General features: G+C 38.5%; 1 protein-coding gene and 1 non-coding gene across 2 annotated transcripts in view; one reads left to right on the top strand and one right to left on the bottom strand.

Moving 5' to 3' along the window:
- Positions 1-8,016: 8,016 nt before the first annotated feature.
- On the bottom strand, positions 8,017-8,098 carry Trnas-cga. The gene has a single exon. It is a non-coding gene; the product is annotated as a tRNA-Ser (tRNA).
- A 483-nt stretch (positions 8,099-8,581) lies between these two features.
- Positions 8,582-14,584, top strand: part of LOC120774614 (leukocyte elastase inhibitor-like) — a 28,188-nt gene continuing 22,185 nt past the window's right edge. Inside the window, exon 1 of the mRNA XM_040104340.1 lies at positions 8,582-8,605. The gene's annotated coding sequence lies outside the window, so the exon portion shown is untranslated. The remainder of the gene's footprint in view (positions 8,606-14,584) is intronic.

The raw sequence follows: 14,584 nt of genomic DNA, 5'->3' as shown, positions 1-14,584 counted from the left end.
TAGGTCATTATTGCGCTGAGAAGAGGTTACCTTACTTCTGCCAAACCCTTTTGGAGCAGTGTGTGTTTGGCAACCTGACCGATTGCTATGTGAGTGGTGTGAGATCCAGTATGACTTCGAGGTCTAAGCCACCTCTCCATATGTAATAATCAGTCGCACGATCATGGTGTACAACCACCTGACAATACTTGGTTTACAGCCCCAGGATCTACCAGCTAACTGATAGCACACCATAAGTGCTTTCGTAGCTTTGACCAGGGGTCAGGTCAACATGTTGCTTTCACTCCATTTTCATTTCTATAAAAATCGCTCTCCAAGTGAATGCAAATCCGCTAATCCTCTCTGAACCCAGATATACGGGAAGGACCTATTAAGAATTCTACATATTTTGCCAATGTTGATGGAATTCACACTAGTAGCGCATCGCATGAGAGTCAGCAAGTGGCAAAGTGGGGCGCTTATTAGTGGAATGCATGAGAGAAATAGGCGTAACATCTTGCATATGCAATAAAAAATGAAATAATCTAAATATTAAATTAAATTAACGCAAATTGCTTGTACTACAAGGTAAAAGGTGCATGCATAGCGTTTTATTGATAATTGTATATATGAAAGTACGTAATTTTTATTGAAGTCAGTGGCAGCCTGCACTGCAGTGAAGCAGCTAACATAAATGTGACAACATTTAAATGGGGTTCTTGGGGGGTTATTGATTTTTTTATTTGATTCTCGTGACTCCATCCGAACGAACGATATGAGTATGTATCTGTTTTATTTGCCGCTGCCTTTGAAATTTGGGCTTCCTGTTGAGCTTAGGACCCCGAAATGAATAAAATCCTAAGTATTATTAATATGACTTCCTTATGTTACACCAACAACTGAGCAGATATTCACCATGCGCTATATGTTAGAAAGATAAAGAAGAACTACAAGCGAAATGGGGGTCCGTATGATTGAACCCCAGAGGCCTAGAATTGTCTGATTCTGCGATTAAAAACTACAATATTTGGAAAACAGCGGCAGAGAAGTTTTGCCTCACCCTCATTATAGCCCAGACCTTGCTTCTTCAAATTACTACTTGTACCGGTTGATGCAGAACTCACTCACTTTTTCATATCAGAAGAGGATGTTAAGAAAACGGCCTGATCCATACGTGGAAACCAAGCCGACGGAGTTCTTTTAGGATGAAAGAGGGAAAAATATTACAACTTGAAATTGTAGAACAAGAAACTTCACGAATATTGTTTACAATGTATAATGGGACTATATCTGCTTTCGAGATATCCAGAATGTTTGTGGGAATGCAGTATTTGAACATGTGACCAAAGCGAGGATTCAATTAACTTTTTCAGATACACTTTAGACCTTTAAATACCAAGTGTCTTCAGTAATTACTGATATTCATCGTGAATCTGTGTCCAGCTCTGGATATTTTCATTGGCAAACTGCACTGGAACAGAACTTCTTGGGTTGGCTTCCAGTCATTTTTCGAGGTTAAAACTCATCAAATTTATGTGAATATGTATGTTTATTCGTGAGAACCATACCTCTACTACTTAAGGGGCTAAAAACTATATTTGATTTAGACAAAACTAAATCAAGAAATAACGGGCTTTTCAATGAGAGGGCTACAAAAGCGGTTTGGGATATCAATGAAGTTCTTTATTCCTGCGAAAGTACATTCGATGCCATTATGTATGGAATTCGATTTCTTTTGCATGGTCATCACGGGCCCGCTTGCAGAAGTCTAGATGCTGAACCCAATTTTCGACGGTTTTCAAGTATAAATCGGTAGATACTACTGAAATTTCACTTTCGATATTCGCACGAAGTTCATCAACCGTCGCTGGCTTGTTAGCATAGACCATAGTCCCACAGGAAGTAGTCTAATGGCGTCTAATCGCCATTTCGTGAGATAACACGTTCACCAAACTTGGCTTTCAATAAATCGATTGTGACATTCGCTGTGTCACTTGTGGCGCCGTCCTGTTGGAACCACATATTGTCCAAGTCCATATTATCCAATTCTGGCCAAAAAATATTCGATTATCATTGAGAGGTAACGATCACGGAAGAAGTACGGCCCAATGACGCCGCCGACCCATAAACCGCACCAAACCGAAATTTTTTCGCGATACAATGGTGTAGGTGTGGTTTGCTGCCTGACCAGTAACATATATTTTGTTTATAGACGAAGCCATTCAACCAGAAAAGAGCCTCATCGCTGAAGATGATTTTTCGATGAAAATACGGATCATTTTCAAGTTGTTGATCAGCCCAATTCATGAACATACGACGATTTTGGTGGTCAAGCGGCTTCAGTTCTTGCGTCACTTTGATTTTGTAAGGATGTAGGCCAAGATCTTTTCACAAAATTCGCCACAACGACGTCACCGAAATGCCCAACGCTTGAGAACGACGTGTGAAAGATTGATTTGGGTCTTCCTCAATTGATGCCCTAGCGGCAGCAGTATTCTCGATACTTCGGGCACTTACATATTTATCTCACTGGAAAGGAAACATTTCGTGCTGTGCCTGTGGATTAAAATTTTTCCACTAGACACTCTATTGTTGATCTGAGAAGACGATTATGACGACCATAAATTGGACGTAGCGCTCTTAAAGTTGAGATCACTGACTCCGAATTTCGGTAGTAAATTTTCATAATTTCGATCCGTTGTTGGATCGTATATCTTTCCATTATGAAATGCCAAACCGTACTGAAGAGAAATGTCGAAAAAGCGGGAAAAAATATGGCGTCGTTTGCTGCCCCTATCGGTCTATTGAAGACCCCATGGGGATAAAATGCATGACTAGTATTAGATAAAGCTGAATCAAGAAATATTTCTTCAAGGACAAGCATTGCAGTAACTGCCCTAAAAGCACCTCAAAAGGACTAGTCTGAGTGAAGTTTCTAATGTTCCTAAGTAATTGCGCCCTTCTCAAAATATTTTTATATACACCACTGCCTACTTACTTGTACATATGTATGTATGTATGTATGTGAGATGGTGTGCAACAATGCATTTGCAGCAACGCATTGGAAAACGCTTGCGCCTCAATACAATCGACATGAAAAAATGCTTCATAATCAGCTTAAATTGCATATCATAAACAGCAAATACAATGTACCCACATACACACACACACACATAACTACTTGCATGCAAATGTATTTTGCGCGCTTGCCTGCCTGCCTACAACGACTAATTAGCATATTATGCCGTAATTAGTTGTAGGTAATTAATTTGAGTTGTGTTGTACTTTGCGTTGTTGTTGCCTGTTGTACTTGCTGTTGTTTTTGCTATCGGCTTCGCCTGTGGCGGCGGCGGCCATGACAGTGGCAGTGGCAATCACGCTTGTGGCCACAACTAGCAATTGTCTATTGCAAATATTGCTATTGTTGTTGTCCGTATTGCTGCTGTTGTTATTGTTGTTGTTGCGCAATTATGCATTGGTTTGAAATTAAAATGCAGCTACATCTACATATGCATGTCTAGCAGTAAATCTGATTTCGACAGCTTTGATTGCCAGCAACAAAAGCACAAAAGCTGCAGCAGCAGCAGCAACAACAACAACAGCACCACCAACAGCTCCAACAATTGACGCAAAATGCAACATGAAAGGCAGTTACAGCAAACATACATCAAAGCAGTTCAATATTGCCTATTTTAGCAGCAGCAACACTAACTGCAACAACAACAACAATCCCAACTGTTTGCTGCTTCCTTCTTTATTATTAATTGCATTTTATTTGTAGCTGCAGCTTTTGATGCAACACGGCTGTTGCATGTTGCCAGGCGTGTGTGGATTGCTGCCTATTATGTTAGTATGTGTGCATGTGTGTGTGTGTGTGTGCGAATTGCCAGACAGTTACATTTTGTTAATTTGCAATTGTTACGGTCTCAGCTTGGCAGCAGCGGAATCAGCAACATGCAAAAGCAATGGAAATGTTGCTGGGCTGTAACTTTTATATATAAGTGTATGTACATATATGTGTGTGTATATATATTATATATGTATGTCTGTTTGTATGTTTGCCTGGCAACTTTGGCGCGTTCTTCGCTTGAGTCTTTTGTTTCAGTTGCTGTCTGCTGCTAATTGCAATATAAATGCGGCATCGCCAATACACACACATACAAATATATACTTACACATATATAATATATGTCTATATATATATGTTACTGCATGTGCATTGCGAATCGGTTTGCTTTTGCTCATTACATTGTCTTCCTCTGTTCTTTTTTGTTGCTTGCAATCTAAAATTGTTGAACTCAAATGCATGATGAGGCCTTCCTTAATTCCTAAACAGTATAATGAGCCGAAATTGGTTACAGTTCACCAAAGTATGCGTCAGAATGTTTCTCAACGTTTTCGTTCTGGTGTAGAGGTGGTCGAAGATGCGCCACGCTCCGGAAGGCCTGTCGTCGAAAATTGCGATAAAATCGCTGAATTGGTCGAAAGAGACCGGCATAGTAGCAGCTGAAGCATCGGTCAAGAGCTGGGCATGAGTCATCAAACCGTTAGAAACCATTTGAAGAAGCTTGGAATCACTAAGTAGCTCGATGTATGGGTGCCACACGAATTGACGCAAAAAAACATCTTTGACCGTATCGACGCATGCGAATCGCTTCTGAATCGCAACAAAATCGACCCGTTTTTGAAGCGTATGGTGACTGGCGATGAAAAGTGGGTCACCTACGATAACGTAAGGCGCAAACGTGGTCGTGGTCGAAAAGCGGTGAAGCGGCCCAGACGGTGGCCAAGCCTGGATTGACGGCCAGGAAGGTTCTTCTGTGTGTTTGGTGGGATTGGCAGGGAATAATCCACTATGAGCTGCTCCCCTATGGCCAAACGCTCAATTCGGACCTGTACTGCCAACAACTGGACCGCTTGAAGGCAGCACTCATGCAGAAGAGGCCATCTTTGATCAACAGAGGCCGAATTGTCTCCCATCAGGACAACGCCAGGCCACACAAATCTTTAGTGACGCGCCAGAACCTCCGGGAGCTCGGATGGGAGGTTCTTTTGCATCCACCGTATAGTCCGGATCTCGCACCAAGTGATTACCACCTGTTTCTGTCCATGGCGAACGCGCTTGGTAGTCTGGAGTTGGCCACAAGAGAGTTCTGTGAAAATTGGCTCTCCGAGTTTTTTGCCAATAGGGAAGCGAGCTTCTATGAGAGGGGCATTATGAAGTTGGCGTTGGGAACGCGTCATAGAACAAAACGGCGCATATTTGACTTGAATCGCATTATTGTAACCAATTTTATGAACAATTGAAATTCAATAAAAATACCGTAAGACTTTTTTGACAACCTATATATATCTTTTTAATTATACCCTGAACAGGGTATATTAAGTTGTTCACAAAGTTTGTAACTCCCAGAAGGAAGCGTCGGAGACCCTATAAAGTACATATATAAATGATCGGTATGTTGAGCTGAGTCGATTTCGCCGTCCGTCCGTCTGTCTGGATATATAGGAACTAGTCCCTCAGTTTTTAAGATATCGTTTGGAAATTTTGCAAACGTTATTTTCTCTTCAAGAAGCTGCTCATTTGCCGGAACTGCCGATATCGAATCACTATAACATATAGCTATCATACAAACTGAACGATCGGAATCAAGTTCTTGTATGGAAAACTTTTGCATTTGACAATGTATCTTCACGAAATTTGGTATAGATTATTTTCTAAGACAACAATGTAATCTCCGAAGAAATTATTTAGATCGGCTCACTATGGCATATATGGAAAACTTTCAAAACCTTACAAAATGAATAACTTAGGCTCACGAAAAAACATAACTACATTTTCACATAGTTTAATACAAATTTTTATTATTTTCAAAATAGGCTCCTAATAAGCCAATGCAAGCGTGCCAACGCTTAATCCAATTTTCCATACACTTGTTAGCCTCGGCGAGGCCTTCAGCTCCTTCAGCGAATTTTGTTTTCGTCTGCTCATTTTGTAGCGCTATTCGCTAGATTATTGGACAGTTCCACGACATATAAGTATATTCATAAACCTATTACTTGTCGCCAGTAATTATGGGATTAAGAAATGTAGAGTCATCAGCTACGTTGCCAAGAATATCTTTTTCAATCTCTATTCGACGCCGTTTTTGCAACATATTTAACCCTTTTGGTATGAGTCTAATATTGACACGTTTCATACCCAAAACATTAGCCAAAATGGGTTGAGTCGATCCATGAGATGAGCAGCGGATCTCTGCATGATGATTTTAAAGCATTGTTTCTTTCACAATTTCGATTCCTATTAACAAAGATAAAGGAACAACTCGCATGAGTTAAGTTTTCAATGACTTCGCGACCTTCATTGAATGCTTTGTGTTATTCAAATACTTGTGTTCGTGATAATGTATACTAACCAAAACGGTTTTAAATAATTCCGTAGCCCTGACTCCATTGGAAACACAAAATTTCAAGCAAACTCGTTGTTTAACTTTTCCTCCTGGTGAAAATCAGAATCGCCAAAAAAATGTTCGCGTCGTAAACACACAACTGTCAAACCCACACTAATTGACATATGGAGATCAAGCTTCCCACGAACTTTAAAAAAGAGAATTTTTTGTCTATTCGGTTTTTGGTACGGCTCAGCTTAAATGGACCAGTCTGAGTCATATTTGATCAAATGGTAATATATATATATATATATATATATGTATATATAGTATTCGCTGCAGAAAAAATTGCTTCCGGAAACCCAAACCTTGTTGAGTGAGACCTTATTGAGTGAGTCATTAAGCAGTCAGAAAAAACCGCATAACCTCAAATTTGGCAATATTTCTTGCTCGAAGCAGTGATTCACGTTTTCTGTTGACATTATTGAAACGTTGAAGTAAAAAATCGCTGAAAGACTTAAATGTGTCCCTAAAAGTTTCAATATATCAATAAGATTAATAATTTTCATACATAAATTGTGACAACAAAGGACCCAGAAATCGTAAACGCAAAATATTTAATTATTCATCATTCATTAATCATTCATTTATTTTCTCGCCTTGAAAGTAATCCACACCAGATATAATACACTTATGCCAACGATTTTTCCAGATTTCAATCTTCGAAACACCTTTCATAAGCACTTTCTGGGATGGCCTTCAGCTCCTTTGTGAATTTTGTTTTATCTCTTCGATAGACTTTAAACGGGTTCCAATCCGATGACTTGACCATATCTCACATATCTCATCTGCTCGACATGAATGTGGGATCTGAATTCAAGTCCAAAAAGACCTGTTTAGGGTACTCTTTTTGAAAAAAAATCAGCTTTATCTGGACTAGTCGAGCAAGAACGCGTTTCATATCCAAAATATTCACCAAAATCATTCGAACGGACTCGCGATAGATGTCGAGCTCTCTAGTCATCTCTCTAACACTTGCCTAATGATCTTCAAGCGCCATACCCTTCAATTTTTTAATATTTTCAGCAGTTGAAGAGGTCGAAGGTCGTCCAGAACGAGGCATGTCTTCAACGTCTTTGAGGGCTTTGTATCACTCGTAGGATTGTGTACTTTTCTTGTGTCTTTCCAGTCAGTCTACATTAACACATTTCCCAAATCAAGTACAATATTATATAGTTCTCCCTAGAATTCTATACTGGATCCGGCCCTGAATTAAGGACAGTCTACCTACTTAGCAAAACACATTTTTTCGAAATATCATTTACTAGGGGACTTTAATTACAATTTTCGGGTGCTTTTTTGTCCCAATGTATATGAAAGTGTATTAGTTTTCTACTTTTTTAACACAACTATTTTTCTTTCCAACATATTTTCAATGTGATAATGAAAACAAATACAATAAATCACACTTGAACGGCGCCAGAAATACAATGAAAGTGAAATGTGAAAACAAAAACGCAAAATTATTATCTTCACTGCATCTATCACCTACTTCAGATAGGGATTAGGAGTGTTTTGTGATAAGATACCAGTAAAACACATATCATACTATTTTAAATTTCAAAAATAAGTAGCAAAAAGTTCGTACCGCAGCCGGTAGGATTCGAACCTACGCTCCCAGAGGGAATCTGATTTCGAGTCAGACGCCTTAACCACTCGGCCACGACTGCTGCGTCGCATTGCCTGCCAATGTGCTCACACCACCGCCACTCGCTTATCAACCGAATACCAACGAAACATTGTGAATAGATAAAAGGAACCCTTATCTTGCGAATATAGATAAGTGCAAAAATTTGTCAATAGTATTAAATGTTGCTTAATTAAAAAGACGAATGTGCCGACATTGTTTACGAAATATTTTATAGATAAAGACTCAAATGTGGGACAAAAAGTGGGGGTTTAAAATCGATGCCGACATTAAATGGAATTTTATACTAATGCTTCAGTACTGTGGCAAAGTGCAACGTATAAGGTTAATAAAAGAACTTTGCAGTTTACCGTTAGACGTAGTGCTATGGATATGTGAAAGTTTTTTGTATGTGAAAGAGAAATAAATGTGGCAGAGGAGATTAGTGAATAAAGTTTAGGCACGAAATAAATAACTAATATATAATAGTAAAAATTTACTGCTGCAACTATAATAACTTTATAAAATTACATTTACAACAACAATATACGTGAGTATAAGTACAAAATGTGGAAGGATAATTTCTTAATTATTTATTTTTATACCCTGAACATTAAGTTTGTCAAGAAGTTTGTAACACCCAGAAGGAAGAGTCGGAGATCCTATAAAGTATATATATAAATTATCAGTTTGTCGAGCTGAGACGAATTAGCCATGTCCGTCTGTCTGTCTGTCTGTCTGTCTGTCCGTCTGTCTGTATATATACGAACTGGTCCCTCAGTTTTTAACATATCATTTTGAAATTTTGCAAACGTTATTTTCTTCTCAAGAAGCTGCTCATTTGTCGGAACTGCCGATATCGGACCACTATAACATATAGCTGCCATACAAACTGAACATTCCGATCGTTCAGTTCTTGTATGGAAAACTTTCACATTTGACAAGATATATTCACGAAATTTGGTATGGATTTTTTTCTTAACTATAGCATATAGCTGCCATGCAAACTGAATGATCGGAATCAAATGCTTGGTTTGCTTCGTCGAAAAAATACCTTTTTTCGTGAATTTTTTAGAAAAAATTATTGCTGTAGGTTAATTTTACTTATTATTATATTAAAGTACAACATTTGAAGGATACTTAAAAAAAGTTTTATCGAAAAATAGCGAGGAATAACGGACTTATCGTCGATCTCTGTAGGCACCTCGAAAAAAAGTTGTTGTGCGGTGACCAGCCTACAGCATCACTGGATCATCGGAAACCAAAAAATTAAAATGCTTTCTTTAGTTTTAGTTTAATTTTTCAATTTTTGGTACCATTTTCAAGCCAAAATGACGATTTTGGACGAAAAAATCGACCTATTTTTTATTGTAAAATTCTAAGAAATTAAAATTTTTGGAATTTTTTTCGACGTCATTCGAGAGCTATATATATATGTATAATATTTGTACAAAATTTCAAAACAATCGATGCAGTAGTTTTTTCTGTAGGCTGGTCACCGACTTTAAAAATGACATATTTGGGAAAATCGATTCAAAGTTTTGTACACTCAGCGCAGGTAGTTTGAGGTACCGTTATTCAACCTGCTGTAACTTCGTTAGTTTTTCTCCGAATGACCTAAAACTTTAACACAATATTCTTGAGATGTTGATGGTTCAGAAAAAAAATGGAAATAAAAAAGTTGTCAAACCTTACCCCCCCTTAAATGACTCAATACGTTTTCCCCGTAGCGATCGTTTGAGCTTGCTGAATAGCTATAAGTCACACGGAGCTAAGTCAGGCGAATACCATATTGGTTGAAAAAATTCACAAAGAATCTATGCAGTATGCGACGGTGCATTAATCGTGGTGCAAAAACCAAGAGTTGTCGACTTACAATTCCGTACTCTTTTTACGAATAGCTTAAAGCAAACGACGCATAACACTCCAGTTGTATCGTATTCCTGGTTGACAGTTGGGCAGGTCGGAAGGGATTCGGAGTGCACCACATCTTTATAATGGAATAGAACTGTCAACATAACCCTGACTTTCGACCTGCTTCGACGTGGTTTTTTCGGCTTCGGCTCACCTTTGCCTCGATATTCGGTCGATTGATCATATGTTTCCAGGTCGTAAGCAGAGATCCGTGACTCATCGCTAGTAATAATAAGACAATAAGGCAAGGAACCGCTCGAAGTAATGAAAATATTGCTCCCGTTCTGGCAAGTATTGCTGAAGACTGTAATTTTTTGCCGCCATATTCACGTATTTCACTGTTAAGTTTCATTTCGACTTTGGAGGACTTTTGTGACTATTTAATATGTCCTAACCAGGATAGCTATTCAGCTTTGATCATTCGTGAATCATCATTTACGAAGAACTATTTTTCTGTCTCGATCTTAAAACCTTCTCTCTGTAATGTCTCGAATCCAGTCATCTATTTTGAAGACGAACTCTGCAAACGGACTAAATACTGATTGAATGACATTTTTCCTGGAGAAGGTTGTTTATTTCAGACCACTTAGAATGTCACCTGATAAGGAGAGATGAAGTTATTCTTAGACTGAAAATTAGTATCTGTCGATATTGCTTTAGGTTAACCGTAACAGGAGTTTTATAATGATGAAGTTCCCCTGTTACTTCTAAGTATATAGAGAAGACAGAACCTAATAATTAATATGTAGACCGAATAACATCAGTTGCACATATTGTTGATTCCAGTTTGGTTAATGGAATTATAAATAGTAATCCATTTCGTGCTTCCCGACTTTTTTAAAGAAAAAACACAGAAACTTCAATTTTATTGGCGAAGGTTTATTACCATTCCAAAGAACATTTATTTTTTGAAAATTATTTCTTTCAGATGTTGGTCGCGTCTACGTCTCAGTAGGTCGATTTCGACTAGTAACTAGCGAATGACACAGGATCTTCTTCGTGTTGTTGAAACACGAGATTCCGCCGAGATCACGAGCTTCAATTTCAGGCCTCAAATAGTCGGTTATCATGCTGTTGCGGCAGACTTCTGCCGAGTTGACAGTCCTTGACCGGATAAAAAATCCGGTCCTTTTCGGTTACGTAGACTCGACTGTTTTGGGAACTGCGCGATAAGGGTCGTCATTGACGGTTACGTTCTCACCAGCATAATTTGATAAGAAATCATATATGCTTGTTTCCATACCCATGCTGGACGTGGTCTATTCGATCGAATATTATCCTATAATGAATGTTGGTTGCCAAGATGGATACTTGAACTTCCACTTGAATCACCCTATATCTGTTTTGAAGAAATTCAGTTCCATCGTTCAAAAGACGATATCTAGTCTTCACAATCGCTCTCACTGTTTCATTTGTTGAAATAAGTAGAGAATTCCCCAATCACTTTCAATCTCTATCATCATCTCTACTCATGCTGGTATAACTAATTGCTTTACGCACGAACTTTTCTTAAAAATCCCATTTAACTGTTTTCTTCTAAAGACAACGCACTTTAAGTTAAGTAGAAATTAATTTATTGCAGCAGCACATAATATGTAATTCATATATTGTACATACATATATACGAAGGAGATTAAATCAATAGCTGCCGACGGAGGAAATGCGAAAACTTGACTTAGGTCAGTACAAAAGCAACAACAAGCGATAGCTTCCTTGGCAACACACTAATAATGTATGAAGAATATGTGTTTGAACACATTATTGCTATTTCATGTTTTACCAAATATATATTTACTGCCACATACATACATACGTAGATATACATGAGTACTGATTTTCGGCAGGAAATATTTATGCGTCAAGCATTTATTTATAGAAGTGTGTGTGTGGACGGCAGCATGTGTCTGACGCGTAACCTTTTTCAAGTACATAAGTGCACGAAAACATCTATATTTACATATATACTCATATATACACCTTTGTTTGGCGTAATTTTACTTGTTTTGCACCCGATAACTCACGCACCTTTACAAGCGGCAGACGTCTAACCATTCGTAGTAATTCGGATCGATAAAATTTGTCTGCGTGAGCTTTACAAGGAGTACACATGTGTGGCTGAAAATGTGTGTGAGCTTCTTTATGTATGTATGCGTGTATTAAAAATATTTGCAGTCCTTATTTTATGACCAAAAGGTAACTTTAAAATCGCTATTTTCATAAAATTACTTTATTTTGGATGGTATATCAAATTTTAGTAAAGGTGGCAACCCTATTTTTAAATAAATATTTACTTACTGGTGTTTTAGAATATGCAACATTTTCCATTTTCGTTTTACCGTTAACGTTAACTTCGGCTGCACCGAAGCTAATATACCCTTCACAGGTGCACTTCTTTTGGTAACTATGTGTTCAGTTTGTATGGAAGCCATATGCTATAGTAATCCGATCTGAACAATTTTTTCGGAGTTTACGTTATTACCTTAAACAGTAATCCATGTCAAATTTCGTGAAGATACCAGGTCAAATGTGAAAGTTTTCCATACAAGAACTTGATTCCGATCGTTCAGGTTGTATAGCAGCTATATGCTATAGTTAACCGATCTGAACAATTTCCTCGGATATTACATTGTTGCCTTAGAAAATAATCTATAGCAAATTTCGTGAAAATATATTGTGAAATGTGAAAGTTTTCCTTACAAGAACTTGATTCCGATCGTTCAGTTTGTATGTCAGCTTTATGTTATAGTGGTCCGATATCGGCAGTTCCGACAACTGAGCAGCTTTTTGAAGAAAAAATGACGTTTGCAAAATTTCAAAGCGATATCTTAAAAACTGAAGTATTAGTTCGTATATATACAGGCAGACGGACGGACGGACAGACAGACAGACGGACATGGCTAAATCGGCTCAGCTCAACATACTGATCATTTATAAATATACTTTATAGGATCCACGACGCTTCCTTCTGGGTGTTACAAACTTCGTGACAAACTTAATATACCCTGTTCAGGGTATAAATATAAAAACTAGTCCATGTTGGCAGTTGGGAGTAGTCATGCTTTAGTGTGCCTGAGTTTGACGACAATTTTAACCGACTCTGTGGCCTCACTATTGATATTTCCTCCAGTGTATCATTCCGTGAGGACCCCAGATGTGTCGCCACTGGCCTAGTGACCAGTTAGTATTCCGATCACTTCCCCACAGTATCTTCTTGCGAGTGCCAATAAGAATTTTGTGTACTTCCGATCTTCCGTTTTGCTTATGACTTTTGCAGTTTTGTCCAGATCGTCGTATAGACAATGCATGGCTTTCCCAATGTTGATTACGTTTTCGGGCGTTAGTCGTACACCATTCTTGGCAATCTCGTCCATTATTTCCTTACCCTCGATGACTTTGTGGCCTGGCCCCGGCTTGCTTGTCCACTGCTGTCCTGCTTCCCAAGATACTTCTGCCTTGATTGCTGTTTGACTGTCTACGTAAATGTTGACTCTGCAATTACTTGCAGCTGCATTAGAGGCCAGCTCCGAGGCTTTCGCAATATCAAAGACCTCAGCAGCCAGTAGTCGTTCCGCCATTTAAAAGAAACCCCACTAATGGCTAAAGAAATTAAGTTCTGAATATAACATCTTACAAACGGCCTCCACAACTTCTTTTGCCGTAATGAACTCGATGAACCTAATTTTCGAGTATTTTTTTCACTGAATCAAGTCGTATGTCATACATAAATAGCACGTTCAATGCTGACTAATAAAGCTTGAAGAGAGTCTGGTTTATTGCCAAGCCCCAATGACTTCAAAAAACCCCACAAGCAGTAGTCTAATGGTATTAAATCACAACTTCTTGGAGGCCATTTAAAGTCGCAATTGCTTGAAAAAATCGCATCTCCAAACCTGTCGTGCAATAATTCGGTTGTTGCACGTGCTGTGTGGCACGTAGCCCCGTATTGTTGGAACCAGATGTTGTCAAGGTTAACTTCGCTCAATTGCGGCCACAAAATGTTGGTTACCATCGATCTTTACCGGTCTCCATTGACAGTAAAGGTGTCACCAGCTTCATTTCGAAAGAAGAACGGACCGATGATTCCTCCACATCAAAAATCACACCAAACTCACAGGTGTATGTAATCGTTGCTCATGAATAATTTGTGGATTTTCTTCGCACCAGCATCGGCAGTTTTGTTAATTTAGCGCACCATTCAGATGAAAGTGAGCCCCATCGGAGAAGACAGTTTTCTTAAAAAAACGTTATTAAAGTTTCAGGTTGTTCCAAGGCAAAACCAGCAAACTCACGATATTTACGGCGGTCCAATAGTTTCAGTTCTTGAGCGAGAATGATTCTATAGGAATGTAAGCCCAAATCCTTTATCAAAATCCGTCAGGTTGTGGTTTAAGACAGTCTCGATTCTTGAGAATGTCTTGGAGTCGACAAATTGCGGTCTTCAGGAACACTCGCCTGCACGGTAGCAATACTTTCATTATTTCGACTGGCTCTTTGTCTTATTGAACACCTAGACACATTTATAACATCCCTAATGAAAAACTCGGTATATTAGGTTGTCAAAAAAGTCTTGCGGTATTTTCGCTAGTTGGCGCTGAATGCGCGTAGTTCTAGTTTT

The sequence above is a fragment of the Bactrocera tryoni genome, chromosome 4 (assembly GCF_016617805.1).
Source record: "Bactrocera tryoni isolate S06 chromosome 4, CSIRO_BtryS06_freeze2, whole genome shotgun sequence".
Classification (NCBI taxonomy): domain Eukaryota; kingdom Metazoa; phylum Arthropoda; class Insecta; order Diptera; family Tephritidae; genus Bactrocera; species Bactrocera tryoni.
The sequence above is the reverse complement of the archived record's forward strand: the minus strand, read 5'-3'. Positions and strand labels throughout refer to the sequence as shown.